This window comes from Chiloscyllium plagiosum, chromosome 7 (assembly GCF_004010195.1).
Source record: "Chiloscyllium plagiosum isolate BGI_BamShark_2017 chromosome 7, ASM401019v2, whole genome shotgun sequence".
Classification (NCBI taxonomy): Eukaryota; Metazoa; Chordata; class Chondrichthyes; order Orectolobiformes; family Hemiscylliidae; genus Chiloscyllium; species Chiloscyllium plagiosum.
The window spans coordinates 27,847,865-27,866,719 of NC_057716.1; positions in this window are offsets into that span (position 1 = coordinate 27,847,865).

Genomic DNA, 18,855 nt, shown 5'->3' on the forward strand with positions numbered 1-18,855 from the left:
ATGGATGTGCAGGCTAGGTGGATTAGCCATGGGCAATGCAGGGTTACAGGGATGGGGTGGGTTTAGGCAGGATGGGCTTCGGAGGGTCGGTGTGGACTCAATGGGCCAACTGGCCTGCTTCCACACTGTAAGGATCCTATGATTGAACTGGATGGTGTCACACTGGGACTAATTGATACATTTGTCTATTTAATGTTAGGAAGATGAAGGATGTGCTCACAATGGAAAACTCAAGCTTCAAACAAGGGAAAAGCTCATTGGTTGCTGCTTTCTATCCACTTCCCTGTACTTCACAGAAACCAGGAGAACGGGTAAAGATCTTTGGAAGGAAAGGGAGACCTTTGAGATGTAGGTGCGGAGTCATGTGCTGAAAATTCCATACACAGAGCACAAGACAAATGATGAGGTCGTTGAAACTGCAAGAGCAAAGATAACTCTAAAACATGATCCCCAGAAAAGACAGGGTCAGTATTTCAGCTTTTCTGAATGGCTAAACAAACCTCTTCTGGAAGGTATAATGGAGGGCAGCAGAAAAAAAAAATTGTCTTATCGTTATTTAGGGGTGGGGGAGTCCAGAACTAGAGGGCATGGGTTTAGGGTGAGAGGGGAAAGATATAAAAGAGACCTAAGGGGCAACTTTTTCACGTAGAGGGTGGTACGTGTATGGAATGAGCTGCCAGAGGATGTGGTGGAGGCTGGTACAATTGCAACATTTAAGAGGCATTTGGATGGGTATATGAATAGGAAGGGTTTGGAGGGATATGGGCCGGGTGCTGACAGGTGGGACTAGATTGGGTTGGGATATCTGGTCGGCATGGACGGGTTGGACTGAAGGGTCTGTTTCCGCGCTGTACATCTCTATGACTCTATGATTCATGTGTAGTTGGATAATGAATGTTACAGAGCACTTACAGATGAGATACAGAAGGTGTGAGGATGGAGGTTCTCAAGGTTTTAGTGAAAGGCCCGATTTCCTCATATGCGTCAGAGAAAGAATCGCCGAGAATCTGGAGTTTGGTTTCTAAGAGAGCACACACACCAGCATCGTTTGCAGCCTGGGACTGTGTGCAAACAGGCATTGTGTAAATAAAGTCAAGAAGTTAAATATGTGGCTTCACAATTGGTGTGGGGGGAATGGGGCAGTTCAGGGGGTAGAATGGAGCTAATCCAGTGGTTTGGGCTTCACCTCAATTGTATTGGGACCAGTTTCCTGGTGAATTGAATAATTAGGGTGTTAGAGAATGCCTTAAAACAATTAAGTGTGGGGAAGTATTGAGGATGAGGGACACATGGGCTTACAAAGCAAAAGAATATGGTGCTATTGCAAGGCAACTATTTTGATGAGAACCAGCTTGAGACAGGAAGGGGTGGAGTGTAATAGCATTAAACAAAAAACACAGCAATTAGCGTCACAAGGCGGAAAAAAACAAAATTAATTGCTCTTTACTTAAATATGCCAAGTATTCAGAACAAAATTAATGAATTTATAGCTCAAAAAGAGGCAATAGTGTCTGATCTTATTGGTGTTAGGGAGACATGATTATTTCTCAGCTTTGATCTCCTTGCAAATGTTTTGGGGTAGGTGACTTTTTGAAAGAACAGACAGCAAGGAAAGGGTTGTGAGGTGTCTTTGTTAATAGAGATGGAATAACTACAATAGCAAGAAATAATCTTAGATCAGATGATGATGAATCCAGATAGGTAAAGGTAGGACATAATAAGGGGAAGTGGACACTGGGAGGAGGGGGCGAAAGTGAGTACTGCAGATGCTGGAGATTAGAGTTAAGAGTAGAGTGGTGCTGGAAAAGCACAGCAGGTCAGGCAGCATCCGAGGAGCAGGAAAATCGGCATTTTAGGCAAAAGCCTTTCATCAGGAATGAGGCTGGGAGCCTCAGGGGTGGAGAGATAAATGGGAGGGTGATGCGGAAATGAGGAAACTGGTGATGCCATGGGGTTGAAGGGTTTCGAGGTGGAAGATGAGGCGTTCTTCCTCCAGGCGTTGGGTGGTGAGGGAGTGGCGATGGAGAAGGCCGAGGACCTGCATGTCCTCAGCAGAGTGGGAGCGGTGGTAGGGTTGATAGGTGCGGGTAGTTGATCTATAGATCAGAGGTTAAATCAAGAGGTAATAAAGGAAAGCAAAAATCAGCAGCATGTTATTCATGGATGACTTTAATCTTTATGTAGATTGGGGTGGTCAAATTGGCAAGGGGTAGCCAATTTGCAGAAGAAGAAATATGTTGTGAATCCAACCAGGAATCAGGCTGTTTTTAATCAGGTGGTGTGTAATGGGGAGGTTTAATAAGTGATCTCAGGGTAAAAGATCTGCTAGGTGGCATGGTGATTAGCATTGCTGCCTCACAGCGCCAGGGACCCAGGTTCGATTCCAGCCTCGGGTGACTGTCTGTGTGGAGTTTACATATTCTCCTCATCTCTGCGTGGGTTGCCTCCGGGTGCTCCGGTTTCCTCCCACAGACTAAAGATGTGCAGGTCAGGTGAATTGGCCTTTTGAAGAAAGGTTGAATAAGCTTGGACTTTTCTCTCTGGAGGAAGAAAGGAGACCTGATCGAGGCGTACAAAATAATGAGAGGAATAGATAGAGTCAATAGCCAGAGACTTTTCCCCAGGGCAGGATTGACTGGTACGAGAAGTCATAGTTTGAAGATATTAGCGGGAAGGTGTAAAGAAGACGTCAGAGGTAGGTTCTTCACGCAGAGAGTTGTGAATGCAATGAATGCGTTGCCAGCTGTGGTGGTGGAAGCAGAGTCATTGGGGACATTTAAGCGACTGCTGGACATGCACATGGATAGCAGTGAGTTGAGGGGTGCGTAGATTAAGTTACTATATTTTACATTAGGATTAAATCTCGGCACAGCATCATGGGCCAAAGGGCTTGTCCTGTTCTGTACTTTTCTATGTTTTATGTTCTATGCTACATTGTTCATAGTGTTAGGTGCATTAGTCAGAGGTAATGGGTCTGGGTGGGTTACTCTTCAGAGGGTCGGTGTGGACTTGCTGGGCCGAAGGGCCTGTTTTCACACTGTGGGGAATCTAGTCTCGGAACATGGGACAGAACAAGATAAAATTTAATATTCAATTTGAGAAGGAGAAACTTGGGTGATAAACAACTGTGCTAAACTTAAATTATGAAATTACTTAAGGTTCAGAATTGGCTGGAGTGAACTGAAAAAGGAGTTTAGCAGAAAAGGTGGTTGAGGAACAATGGTAATTTTTTAAGAAAATAGTTTATGACTCACACAAAGATATACCCAGTGAGGAAGAAGGGCGTAAACTGACCATGGTTAACCGGGAAATTATGAATAAAGGTTGTTCTGCTATAACAAACATTTTGTTAACGCAAATTTGCTATAACATGATTGATGAATTGGGAACACTGTTTCTAAAGCGCAAACTTTCAAAATGTGTCTTGGCTGTAACACGATTACATCACCAACACTGTTTCTAAAGCACGATTTTTCTACAATGCGAGATTGCATGAGAACATGAGCATTGCATTATAGAAGAACTACCTATCGCATCAAATTGAAAGAAAAAACATGCATTTAGCAAGGATTAATGGTAATCCAGATGATAGGAAAATATCAAAAGCCAGTAAAAGATAACCAAAAAAAGAGAGAAATATATTATGAGAGCAAATGTGTAAGTAATATAAAAATAGACAACACATGCTTCTTTGAATATATAAAAAGGACAGATGAAGCCACAATGAGGACAAATCTGGGGAATAAAAATGGCGAACTAGAAAATGGCAGAGGATTTGAATAAGTACTTAATGTCAGTCTTCATGGTAGAAAACACTACTAACATTCCAAAATTACTACATAATCGAGGGGAAAAGGTGGAGAGACGATAAGTACAATGACTATTGCAAGAGGCAAAGCACTAGGGAAACTAATGAGGTAAAATGTTGGTAATATCCCTGGATTCAGTGGGTTACTCCTTAGGATAATAACAGGAAGTAACTCCAGCGGTAATGGGTGCACCAGTAGCAATCTTACAGGAATTCTTCAATGTCAGAACAGTTCCAGAAGTTTAGAAAGCTGTCAATGAAACACCCGTAGTTCAAAAAGAAGGGAGACAAAATTGAAGTAACTATAGGCCGGTTAGCTTAGCAGCTGTGCTTGGGTAAACATTTGAGTTGCTTATAAAGGGTACAAAAACAGAGAATTTATGAATACATAATATAATCAAAGAGAGTCTGCATGGCTTTATGAAGGAGTAATCACACCTAACAAATTTATTAAAATTATTTGCAGAGGTACCAAGTATGGTAGATAAAGAAGAAATAGTACATGCAAATATATTTGGATTTCAAAATGGCTTTCAATAAGGTGACAAACTAACCCAACTGTTAGATGTGATCGGTGTGACAGGAAGCAATAATGCTCGTTAAAGTTCATTCTGATCAAAGCCGCTTAAAGTAGCACTCAGCTCCCTCTCTCCTTCAGTATTCTTTCAATATTTGGCCACATTAGAAGAACTGTGATGATGACTACTCTATTACACCACTGCTGTGCCGGGCCAGAATAACCAATCTTGGAATATTCCATTACATTAGTCTCACCAATGACAGTTTGCCTCAATTTCTTTCCTAGTCTTGCACAATTTATGGATGTATCTGAGTTCAAAATACCTTGGGTTCGAGCCAAACGAAATGAACTACTTGTGCTTCTTGATGCATGCTGCAGAAGGGTTAGTAATCCCATTGAACATTGAACCAAGACTAATGTTTTTTCTCTTCCACTTTCACTTGTTTTCCCCTTCTGTTTCCAGGCAACTGTGTCTAGTTGGGAGCATTGGGTGCACAGATGACGTGGCTGCAACTTACTGATGAAATCATGATACACTTGGCAATGAGCTGGTGCAATACTTTTCCGACATTTAGGTGGTTCTCCTTGGATTTGTGGTTGAATGGCCAATCAACAAGTCTACAAATGAGCCAAAATTATCCCTGGCTCCTGTCAGTGACCCTTAGTTCTCTAAAACATTCAAATCCGCACAAGGGTGGAGTTTTGCTACCCTTTTCAGCTTCTTGTTGTAACCCACTGGACACATATTGGTCGTTGCCCTCCTAACAAGATTCTTGTGAAATGGCGACAGATTTAACTCATTCCCAGGGAGATGTTAACTGTGTCTTAAATAACTGCATGCTTTTGGGCTGCTTGATTTGGGTTCTTACAACATCTTTTGCATTTTATCGGTGTTTCTTTAAAACTATCCTCCAATAGCGCTATTGCCTCTTTTGATTTTAGGGAAGTTACACAGTCTGTTGCTCACTGCCTTACTCCCTACAGCCCCTGACTTGCCACCTCTTCTACACCCCTGTTCACTGCCTTGTCAGGACGCCAACCTTCTCGATCACCACGGCCTTGCCCAACCCTCTTGTCACCAACCTTGCCCCCCACACATCCCTCAACCCTCTGCTTGCGGATCCTTCCCTCCTTTAGCCCACCACCCCCGCCAGAAGACCTCCCTATTCGCTGCCACTCGTAGCCCCCTCGCCATCGCTCCCTCTTGCTGGCCCCTCTCCTGAGCCCTCACTGACGACGGTTGAGGGGAGAGTGGAGCAAGAGGGAATGGCGAGTGGGAGCAGCAGCTTTCTGGAGAGGCAGTGAGTCAGAGAGGGAGCAAGTGGCAGGGAACAGATCAGCAAGAGAGATGATGAATCAGAGAGAAGAAGTGGTGGAAATTGAAATAATTTGTCATGTACGTTGTGCAGAGTTTCCTGAGATTAAGCCTCATGGTCAGAATAATAGAGGCTTCGCCACAGCGAGACAGAGACAGAGTGAGTAACTGGGAATTTGGGTCAAGTTGCAATCCAACAGGCAAATCTTTTCCAAGTTTAGTTTTACAGTGCAAGTCAGAATCAGCTTGAGAACCATTAGGCTTCAAGGAAGTTAGAATAGCCGAGTTAAAAAGCCATGGTTTTGCGAGTGGAGAGTTGAACTCGTATTTCCTGGATTGTTAGCCCCTGCATCTGCTTTGGCTGGTCAAGGTCCATACTTGCTCTGAATCTTTTTCATTCAGGTAACACCCTCAATTATACAAAGGTAGCTTTTGTCCAGGGCAGATTGAGGAGGCAGGTCCCTCGACTGCCTCAGCCAGAGCTGGGATTGAATCTCACACTGTTGGCATTATTCCGACGCACACGTGAGTTTTCCAGTCTACCGGACTAACCTAGCTCCCAACCAAACTACCAGATATTTCCTAATTGAACGTTTCAGAGATGTTATCACACACTCTGGAGCAGGTGGAACCTCAGATGGAAAACAACCACCTGGTGATGGAACGGCGCTCCGAAAGCTAGTGCTTCCAAAGAATCCTGTTGGACATAACCTGGTGTTGTGCAATTTTTAACTTTGTCCATCCCAGACCAACACCGGCACCTCCAAATCATGACTACTATGGAGAAGGACATGGAAGCTGGGGAATGTGAGAAATAAATGATGATGTCTTTAAAAGAGTTCATATTACAGAGGAGGAGGCGCTTGAGGTCTTAAAACGCATAAAGGTAGATAAATATGCAAGACCTGATCAGGTCATACAGTCATAGAGATGTACAGCACGAAAACAGATCCTTCAGTCCAACTCATCCATGCCGACCAGATATCCTAAATTAATCTAATCCCACTTGCCAACACCTGGCCCATATCCCTCCAAACCTTTCCTGTTCATACACCCATTCAGATGGCATTTAAATGCTGTAATTGTACCAGCTTCCACCACTTCCTCCGGAGCTCATTCCATACACGTACCAGGCTCTGCGTGGAAAAGTTGCCCCTTAGGTCCATTTTAAATCTTTCCCCATTCACCCTAAGCCTATGCCCTCTAGCTCTGGACACCCCCAACCAAGGGAAAAGACCTTGTCTATTTTCCCTATCCATGCTCCTCATGATTTTGTAAACCTCTTTTAGGTCACCCCTCAGCCTCCGACACTTCAGGGAAAACAGCCCCAGCCTGATCAGCCTCTCCCTATAGCTCAAATCCTCCAACCCTGGCAACATCCTTGTAAATCTTTTCTAAACCTTTTCAAGTTTCACATCATCCTTTGTATAGGAGGGAGACCAGACAACGTTCACAATAGTGGTCTAACCAATGTCCTGTACAGCTGCAACATGATCTCCCAACTGCTATACTCAATACTCTGACCGATAAAGGAAAACACACAAAACGCCTTCTTCACTATCCTACCTAACTGAGACTCCACTTTCAAGGAACTATGAACCTGTACTCCAAGGTCTGTTTGTTTAGCAACACTCCCCAGGACCTAAATGTTAAGTGTATAAGCGTTGCCTTGATTTACCTTTCCAAAGTGCAGCACCCCACATTTGTTTCCTGAAATTTTGTGGAAAGCTAGGGAAGAGATTGCTGGGCAACTTGCTGAGATATTTGTATCATCAATAGCCATGGGTGAGGTTCTGGAAGACTGGAGGTTGATTTTCTAAGATTACAAAAGGATCTTGATTAAATGGGCCAATAGGCTGGAAAATGGCAGATGGTGTTCATTCTGGAGAAATGCGAGGTATTGCATTTTGGTACAGCAAACAAGGGTACTGCTTAAACAATAAATGGTCGGGCCTTGGGTAGTGCTGTAGAATAGAGGGGCCTAAGAGTGCAGGTACATAATTCTTTGAAGATTGCGCCTCATATAGACAGGGTGGTTAAAAAGAGGTTTGGCATGCTTGTCTTCATTGCTCAGTCCTTTGAGTATAAGAGTTGGGAAGCCATTTTGAGGTTATACAGGACATCGATGAGGCCTCTTCTGGAATACTATGTCCAGTTCTGGTCACCCAATTACAGGAAGGATATTAAGCTGGAGAGGTTTCAGATGTTTCCGGGTTTGAGTTATAAAGAAAGACTGGACAGGCTGGTACTTCTTTCACTGGAGTGTAGGAGGTTGAGAGGTGACCTGATAGAAGTTCATGAAATAATGAGGGGTATAGATAGGGTTAATGGTAGTTGTCTTTTTCTGAGGATAGGGGATTTCAAGACTAGGCGACACATTTTTAAGTTGAGAGGAGTAAGATTTAAAAAAGAAACGAGGAGTAAATTGCTTTTACACAGAGGTTGATTCATGTGTGGAATGAACTTCCTGAGGAAGTAGTGGATGGGGTTACAATTACAAAATTTAAAAGATATTTGGATAAGTACATGAGTAGGAAAGGTTTAGAGTGATATGGGCCAGGAGCAGAAAGGTGGGACTATGTTCAGATGATGTTCGGCATGGGACTGGTTGAACTGAAAGGTTAGTTTCTGTGCTGTATGAGTCTATGTGGTGCCATTGTTTAAGAAAAGTTATAAGGAAAAGCCAGAGAACTAAAGACTAGTGTGCTTTACCTCAGTGGTGAGTAAGTTATTGGAGGGGTTTCTGAGGGACAGCATTTGGAAAGGCAAGGACTGATTAGGGAGAGTCAAAATGGCTTTACCTATGGGAAATCATGTCTCACTAACTTAATTAAGTTTTTTGAAGAGGTGACAAAGAAGATAGATGAAGGTAGAGTGGGAGACATTGTCTACATGGACCTCAGCAAAGCCTTTGACAAGATTGCGTATCATAGACTGGTTAATAAGGTTAGATCACGTGGAATCCAGGGGAGCCAGCCAGATGGGTACAAAATTGGTTTGAAGGTAGGAAGCAGAGTGGTATGCTGTTGCTTTACAGACTGGAGGTCAGTAACTAGCAATGTGTCACAAGGATTGGAGCTGGGTCCACTGCTTTTCATCATTTAAACAAATAATTTGGATGATTTGAATGTAGGAGGTATGGTTAGTAGGTTTGCAGATGACACCAAAAATAGATGGTGAAATGGACAGTGAAGAAGATTTTCTCTGAATATAGTGGGACATTGATCAGCTGGGCCTGTAGGCCAAGGATCAATAGAGTTTAATTTAGATAAATGTGAGGAGTTGTATTTTGTAAGGCAAACCAGGGCAGTACTTATACAGCTATAGTAGGACCCTGGGGAGTGTTGCTGAACAAAGGGACGGGGAGTGCAAGTGCATAATTCCTTGAAAGTGAAATCACAGGTAGGTAGGGCAGTGAAGAAGGTGTTTGGCATTCTTGCTTTAATTGGTCAGAACATTGAATACAAGAGTTTGAATGTCATGTTACAGCTGTACAGGACATTGGTGAGGCCACTTTTAGAATACTCTCTACAATACTGAGTTAAAAATCACACAACTTCTGGTTATTGTCCAACAGATTTACTTGGAAGCACTAGCTTTCAGAGTGCTGCTCCTTCATATGACCATAAGACCATAAGACATAGGAGTGGAAGGAAGGCCATTCAGCCCATTGTGTCCACTCCGCCATTCAATCATGGCTGATGGGCATTTCAACACCACTTACCCGCATTCTCCCCATATCTCTTAATTCCTCGCTCTCTGCCTTGAAGACATTTAACATCCACTGCGCTCCGTGGCAATGAATTCCACTGGGCCACCACTCTCTGGCTAAAGAAATGTCTCCTCATTTCCATTCTAAATTGACCTGCTCTAACTCTAAGGCTGTGCCCACGGGTCCTAGTATCCCCACCGGATGGAAACAAATTCCCAATACCCACCCTTTCTAAGTGATGCATTATCTTGTAAGTTTCTATTAGATTTCCCCTCAACCTTCTAAACTCTATTAAATACAATCCCAGGATCCTCAGCTGTTCATCATATGTTAGGCCTACCATTCCAGGGATCATCCTTGTGAATCTCCACTGGACACCCTCCAGTGCCAGTATGTCCTTCCTGAGGTGTGGGGGCACAGTATTCTAAATGGGGCCTAACTAGAGCTTTACAAAGTCTCAGTAGTACACTGCCACTTTTATATTCCAACCCTCTTGCGATAAATGGCAACATTACATTTGCTTTCTTAACCACGGACTCAACTTGCAAATCAATCTTTAGAGAATCCTGGACTAGCACTCCCAGATCCCTTGGTACTTTGACTTTCGGAACTTTCTCACCGTTTAGAAAATAGTCCATGCCTGTGTACTTTTTTCCGAAGTGCAAGACCTCACATTTGTTCACATTGAATTTCATCAGCCATTTCTTGGACCACACTCCTAAACTGTCTAAATCATCTGCAGCCTCCCCACCTCCTCAGGACTACCTACCTGTCCATCTAACTTCGTATCATCGACGAACTTCGCCAGAATGCCCCCAGTCTCTTCATCCAGATTATTAATCTATAAAGTGAACAGCTACGGCCCCCAACACTGAACCCTGTGGGACACCGCTTGTCACCAGCTGCCATTCCAAAAAAGAACCTTTTACTCCCAACTCTCTGCCTTCTGTCAGACAGCCAATCTTCAATCCATGCCAGTAGCTTACCTCGAACACCATGGGCCCTCACCTTACTCAGCAGCATCGTGTGAGGCACCTTATCAAAGGCTTTTGGAAGTCTAGGTACATAACATCTAACGGGTTTCCCAGATCTAACCTACTTGTTACCTCTTCAAAGAATTCTAACAGGTCTGTCTGGCATGACCTCCTCTTACTAAATCCATTCTGACTTGTTCTAATCTGACCCTGCACTTCCAAGAATTTAGAAATCTCATCCTTAACAATGAATTCCAGAGTTTTACCTACAACTGAGGTTAGACTAATCAGCCTGTAATTTTCCATCTTTTGTCTTGATCCTTTCTTGAACAAGGGGGTTACAACAGCAATTTTCCAATCATCTGGGACTTTCCCTGACTCCAGTGATTTTTGAAAGATTACAACCAATGCCTCCGCTATTTCATCCTAGAGTTCCTCAGAACTCTAGGATGTAGTCCATCGGGGCCAGGATATTTATCAATTTTTTGGACCTTTTAGCTTTTCTAGCATTTTCTCTTTTGTAATGGCTACCACACTCAACTCTGCCCCTTGACTCTCCTTAATTGTTGGGATATTACTCATGTCTTCCACTGTGAAGACTGACACAAAGTATTTATTAAGTTCTCCGGCTATTTCTTTTGTAGCAATAGAATCAGTCTGAACATTGGGACACAGACAGACAGACTTTAACCTCACACCCTTAATGCATTATCTGAGCTGACATGGCACCTATTGTTAAATTTCACTTGAGAATGTAAATTTTTTTTTAAATTCTGGGATTTAGATATGAAAGAACTGAAACCAACCTGGTCATTCTAAAAGATGAGAGACTTAACAAACAATCCAGGTCTTTTTCAATGAATCATTTCAGTTGCATCACAGTGTAAACGTTTGCTATAAATTCCATGTATTACATTATACACTTCACAATCACTTGATGAAGGAGCAGCACTCTGAAAGCTAGTGCTTCCAAATAAACCTGTTGGACTATAACCTGATGTTGAGTGATTTTTAACTTTGTACACCCCAATCCAACACCAGCACCTCCAAATTATAACTGTACAATACTGATTGCCCTTCTGTAGGAAGGATGTTGTTAAACGTGAGAGAGTGAAGAAAAGATTTACAAGGATGTTGCCAGGGTTGGAGGGTTTGAGCTATTGGGAGAGGCTGAATATTTTCCCTGGAACGTCAGAGGCTGAGGGGTTTATAAAATCACATTAAAGGGGTTTATAAAATCATGAGGGGAACAGATAGGGTGAATGACCAAAGTCTTTTTCCTAAGGGGGGATTCCAAAACCAGAGGATGTAGGTTTAGGGTGAGAGTTGAAAGATTTAAAAAGCACCTGAGGGGTGACTTTTTCCCACAGAGGGTGGTGCATGTATGGAATAAGTTGCCAGAGGAAGTGGTGGAGATTGGTACAATTATAACATTTAAAAGGCAGCTGGGATGAATACATGAATAGGAAGGGTTTAGCGGGATATAGGCAAATGGGACGAGGTTAGATTAGGATGTCTGGTCAGCGCGGACAAGTTGAACTGATTGGTCTGTTTCTGTGCTGTATGGCTATATGATTCTATAATGACCAATAACAACAGGCAACTAGTGAATGAATGGTCATTAAGGCCATCAGTTGATTCAGTTGGAGATGAGTGCAGTGTAATTGCCTCTCCATTGCTTACCAATGGAGGTCTTACAGTTCAGTCACAACTCTGAATTAGAACCTCCAGGTTCAAATCCCACCCCAGGAATTATTGGCCGAGGAAGTGCATTAATGACATAATTGAAACAGGTTAATAATCAGTCCGCCAACCATTTTAACAATTTACTGGAGTGAAATACATACTCAAGGATATGAAATGCCTGACATGACAAAACCTTGATTGACTCTCCTCGAAAGACTTGGTTCTGAGAAAATATAACCAATATTCCACTGAACCCTATTACAATGATTTTGATCTTTGGAGCAGCTCATGTCGTACCTCATTATTTTGACTTGTTTATGCTTAGTTATGATTTTAAAAATTATGTTCCATTAAGTTGCCAGTGGTGCAAACTGGGATCTTGTTAAACAATGTGATCAACAGTCCAGCTCCATAAACAATGACATTTATGGATTCAAACAGAGGAAAGCAGTGATTAGATTGGTGAATTCAATGTCAAGTCAAGTTCAGAAAGAGAAATTAAGAATGGGACAGTAAAAATTAATCAGGAAAAATGAATCAGACTGAAAAGTTAAAGAAGAAAGATGTAAAGATTTGTAATCATTTTTTAATTCACAAAGAAAATGAACTGCCTGAAGGAATGATTGCCCATACCTAGTATTATTCACTTCCTGGGCAAGAGAGGTTTATTATTAATCATTAATAATTATTACACTGTCAAAAGGAGACTTACGTTATTGTGTACCAGACAACATTTTGTTGTCAATTTAGTGGAAAATTAATGTGTAAATGCAGAATCTTCAAAAAAAAAATCATGTGAAGGTTAAGAGTGGACTGCAGATTTTTAAACTGCTCATCAATTTGATGATTCACATTTCATGGGATATTTAGAACATAGAGTCAAACAGCATGGAAACAGACCTTTTGGTCATTTGTGCCGACCAGACATCCTAATCTGACCTAGTCCCATTTGCCAGCGTTTGGTCTATATCCTTTTAAACCTTCCTATTCATGTACCCATCCAGATGCCATTTAAATATTGTAATTGTACTATCCTCAACAACTTCCTCTGGCAGCTCATTCCAGCCATGAACTACCCTCTGCATGAGAAAGTTACCTCTCAGGTCCTTTCTGAACCTTTCCACTCTCACCATAAACCTATGTCCTTGAGTTTTGGAATCCCTCACCTTAGGAAAAAGACCTTGGTTATTCACCCTATCCATGCTTCTCATGATATTGTAAACCTGTATAAGGTCATCCCACCTTCCTGGGAGAAAAGCCCCAGCTTATTTAGCATCCCCGATAGCTCAATACCTCAAGTTCTAGTAATATCCTTGTAAAAGTTTTCTGCATCGTCTCAGGTTTAACCACATCCTTCTTACAGAAGGACGACCAGAATTCCTCATTGTAAGTTGCTAACTGATTCATACATTGATAATGCGGAGTACCTTCCAGGCATTAATAACTTGTCAACTATCTTTGTCAATGGATGAACTCTGGGGAGATTTTGATCAATTTGATGGTTCAATTCTTTGACAAACTTGGAACATGATAATTAAGACTGTTGGGTCTGCCTGCAATTTTATCATAATCTTTTCACAATTGCTCAAACCAATGTGTTCATTTGAAATCAATTACTCTACTACATTTCATCAAACTGATGGAGCCTCATATGTGAGGCCAACAGACAGCTTTCCAAAATAAAGAAATGAGCTCAAAACAAAAATAAAATCCAGGGAAAATTCGATCAAATGTCAAATCCAACTTAATATGACAGAATATGCTGAGGCTATCCATCCAACCATTTATCAGCATCCTCTGACTTGTTGACAAAACTCTGGATGTAGGTTTGCTCACTGAAAGACTTATTTCCAGATGTTTCGTCACCCAACTCGGTAAGCAGAGAAAAAGTAACTAATTAAATCAAAGCATAGTTTCAAAGTTCACAGTTTCCAGAAGGTCTCAAATATGCCAGCAGACATCGCATTCCTTTTCTTGGATATCCAGTGTGGACATAACCATGAAAAGAGAGTAAGGTAACGAGGTCTAACAAGGGGCAGCATGGTGGTTAGCACTGTTGCCTGACAGTGCCAGGGATTCCAGCCTTGGGCGACTGTCTGTGTGGAGTTTGCACATTCTCCCTGTGTCTGCGTGGGTTTCCTCCAGGTGCTCCGGTTTCTCCCACAGTCCACAGATACGCAGGCCAGCTGAATTGGCGATGCTAAATTGCCCATTGTGTCAGGGGTAAATGTAGGGGAATGGGTCTAGGTGGATTGCTCTTCGGAGGGTTGGTGTGGACTTGTTGGGTTGAAGCGCCTGTTTCCATACTGTAGGAAATCTAATCTAATCTAATCTAATCTAATCCTTTCAAAGCATAATGCCTGGGCTTGTTAATAGTCAGCTTGGCCTGGAGTCATAGAGTCATACAGCGCAGAAACAGACCCTTTAGTCCAACTCATTCATGCTGACCACATATCCCAATCTGACCTAGTGCCGTATGCCAGCATTTGACCCATATCCCTCTAAACTCTTTCTATTCATGTATCCATTCACATCCCTTTTAAATGTGGTCATTGGAACCACCTTCACCACTTCCTCTGGCAGCTTGTTCCACACACGCACCATCCGCTTTGTGAAAAAGTTACCACTCAGGTCCTTTTTAAATCTTTCCCCTCTCACCTTAAACCAATGCCCTCTAGTTTTTGACTCCCCACCCTTGTAAATGCTCTCCTGAGAACCTATAAATTAGGAGCAATCAAAATTAACTCAGGATGTTCCCCTTTTAGGGACACTGCAACACAAATCCAAACACGAAGGCAAACTTTAGCTAATGTAAAATCTGAAATCTGGGAGAGAGGACACACTTCAGTCCCCTGCAGTTGCGGCTGGCCTCTAGCAAGCCAGTGGGCAACTGCCCTACGGACAATCCGGTATAAGTATAACCACAAAAGGGAGACAGACGGTCGAGTCTGATGACCACCCTCATGCCCTGCTGCCTGCACCTGTCAATAGTCAGCTTAGCTAAGCCTAGGAGCTGACCCAAGATGTGGCGAACTTCTTTACACATTGTGCTCCAAGAAAATCAATCTATAACTACTTTATACAGCTACCCATGACACTCACTGAACAATTCACATGACATAGCTGTCGAATTAACATAGGCTTGTGATATTTGTCAGGTATATGTCAGTCAAACTACTGGGAAGTACACCTAAGCTATCTTCAAAATATGGCTAGGAGATAATGATAGAATCTCTACAGTGTTGAAACAAGCCCTTCGACCCAACAAGTCCACACCGACCCTCTGAAGAGTAACCCACCCAGACCCATTTCCCTACCCAATTATTCTAGATTTACCCCTGACTAATGCACCTAACCTACACATCCCTGAGCACTATGGGCAATTTAGCATGGTCAATTCACCTAACCTGCATATCTTTGGATTGTGGGAGGAAACCCACACAGACACGGGGAGAATGTGCAAACTCCTCACAGACAGTCGCCTGAGGCTGGAATTGAACCCGAGTCCCTGGCGCTGTGAGACAGCAGTGCTAACCACTGAGCCACTGTGCTGACCTTATACAGGCTTTGTTTTTATTCATTCACAGGATGAGGGCCAGACCAACATTTATTGTTGAGCTCAGAGGGCAGTTAAGAGCCAACCAGCATTGCTTTGGAGCAATGTAGGCCAGACCAGGTAAGGATGGCAGATTCCTTCCCTAAAGGGCACTAGTGAACCAGATGGGTTTTCCTTGACAATCAACAAATGATTATCATTAGACTCCTGATTTTTTTTAAATTGGATTCAAATTCCACCTTCTGCCATGGCAGGATTCAACCCAGGTCCCTGAATAGTCCCGAGTCTCTGGATCAACAGCCCAGAGACAATACCACTGGGCTATCACCTCCCCTTGGAAGACAAACAAGACTCTAGTTTAATATTTCACCCTGACAGTGTAGCAGTATCATCAGTGCTACATTATGTTGTATAAGGTAATGGGTTTGAAGGGGTTAAATATCCAAATTACATTGGCTTCATCCATTCCATTGATGTCATACATCACACACACTCTAAATAGAGGTAAGGAACTCATCTCAAGTTTTCAGAGGGAACAGCTTATATCTACAACAGTTTCCTTAGGTCTTAGTGATTGTGCATGGCCAAATGCAGTTGTAAGTATTGCCATAATGCAATGAACTTTCTAATTATTAAAGAACACGGCGTTTTCTTTAGATACTCTGTGGTGGCTCATCCTCCACCACAAATACTAGATGGGCCAAAGGACAAAACAGACAAAGGATGATTGGTGGTCATAAAGCACTGCAGACCACCTTTAAACAGTACCACATGGACTGCAGCAGTTCAAGAAGGTAGCTCACCACCACCTTCTCAAGGGCAACTAGTGATGGGCAAAAAAATGTTGGCCCAGCTAGCGATGCCACCATCCCACAAGAAAATAAAGGTAGCAAATGGTAGAGGGGGTAGAGGTAGCAAATACGACATCAGCAGTAGTCACCTGGGAAAATGCCACATGCTTGTTGTGTATAGAACTGACTGATATCATGAGAAGAAATGCAGAAGAAAAATAGAAAAAGAAATTCAAACAAGTGCTTGTGCCATTTTGAGTGTACTAGTTGATGAAGGCTCAGATGGTCAGACAACAGCTGAGGTAGAATTGGTGACAAGAGGCAACAGCAGCTGAGGAAGCAGCAATAAAGGCAAGCCCAGCATCCCAAAGGCAAAACTTCATTTAGAAGCTGGTAAGAAACGCTGAGACGAAGAGTGTTGGATAAAGAAAATAGAGAGAAGCCTTTCACACTTCGAAAATATAGAAACCTTAACAAAGGAAGGTCTGTTAAGGGAACTTATTTCCTTGGGGAATCACTTCCTGAAAATTGGTGCAAAGACTAAAAAAAGAAGGCAAGGGAGTGTAAAATCGAGTTCTCATCTCTTAAAATGAGCATTGCCACCATTGACATTAAGAACAATGAGGCACAGCTGCAAAGAACAGTGAAAGGGCCAGGCTACAAATTTAGACCAGGGCTACACAGCTAAGAAGGCCTTAGAATTTAGTTAAGGTGAAAATAAACAAATACAAACTAATCTAGTGGAAGAATCTCGTAGAAATAGAAAAGTCAGGACAAGTAAACAATTTAAAAGGACTGAGGTTCAATAATTGAGCCATAATGTTTGCAATAAGATAAAGGAAGGCTATAGGCAGAGATGTTTAATTAAGAAAATTGTGTACAAGACAATGTTTAGAGTTTTAGATTGTGAAAAGCAGGAATCATCCATTTTACCTGGGAAGAAACAAAAAAAAATCTTAGGTGCAGAAGGTAAGAGAACTCCAGAAGAAGGAGGAGCCACCATTTCAATCCTGAAGAAGGCAGGATAGCCCAGCAAGCAGTTCAGAGATACACTATTATTAAGAATTAGATGTGAAAAACTCGAAGGCTGTAAATCACTATAGAACAGCCTGTTAGTACAATTTAAAGCTTTATTGAAAAAAATGAATACAGAAATGCAGAGTTATAAAGGCAGACAAACATAGAAAGTACTGCATAAGACCATAAAACGTCAGACCAAAAATAAGATGATTCCTGATGAAGGGCTTTTGCCCGAAACTTCGATTTTCCTGCTCCTCGGATGCTTCCTGACCTGCTGTGCTTTTCCAGCACCACTCTCATCTCGACTCTGATCTCCAGTATCTGCAGTCCTCACCTTTGCCTTATTCACTCCCCAAAGTCTATTCTGCTGTTTAGTGAAGGAGCTGATTCGATAATCCTCAACGTCAATTTCCTGCCTTTATCCCATAAGCATTGACTGCCTTAATGATTAAAAATGTATTCATTTCAACCTTGAATCTATTCAATATACTGCAATATTGCTGCAGTACAGTCCCATGAACTTTCCAACAACAGAGTGAATACATCATTGATGGGTGCAAGAATATGGGATTAAAACCAACAGCTTCTGTGAGACGGTGTCAACGCTGTGGAACATTAAAACCTCATAGACATAATTGATACCCAGCCAGGACAAAAGATTATAAAATCTGTTGAACTATAGGTAATTTTCACACAATGTACAGAAACAGGACACTGTCACAGCGCAGAAATAAGTCAAATTCATGTTAATGCAAAAATATCAATACTGTGACAGTCCCACTTTCAGCAAAAGTACCAAAAGATCCAAAAAACCTGGTGTGGAGGAGCCAGTGTTGGACTGGGGTAGACAAAGTTAAAACTCGCACAATACCAGGTTCTCGTCCAGCAGGTTTATTTGGAAGCACTAGCTTTCAGAGCCCTGCTCCTTCATCAGGTGGTTGTCACACAGATCTGGACTTCACCCAACTTGTTTATGTCAGTAGACCTCCTGTTCATTTAAAGCTTGACACAAGGGCATGTGTTGCTGTTCTTTCAGATCAAATTCCATTGAAAGTACAGAGGTTACAGCCTACAGATATGAGACTGTACGTGGTAGGAAGAATAGACCCCAATATTAAAGGGATAACAAATGTTACATTTAGCATAATATGTTCAGATTGTGGAAGAGGCATAAGATAATCAAAATCCTCTTGAGTAGAGGGGGGTGCGTATTGTTCAACATATCAATGTGCAGGTATGACATGGCCGTAGAAACGGTTTTGAGATATTTTAAATTGATACCCTCTACTTTTTGTCATTTACATAAATGATTTGGATGCGAGCATAAGAGGTACAGTTAGTAAGTTTGCAGATGACACCAAAATTGGAGGTGTCGTGGACAACGAAGAGGGTTACCTCAGATTACAACAGGATCTGGACCAGATGGGCCAATGGGCTGAGAAGTGGCAGATGGAGTTTAATTCAGATAAATGC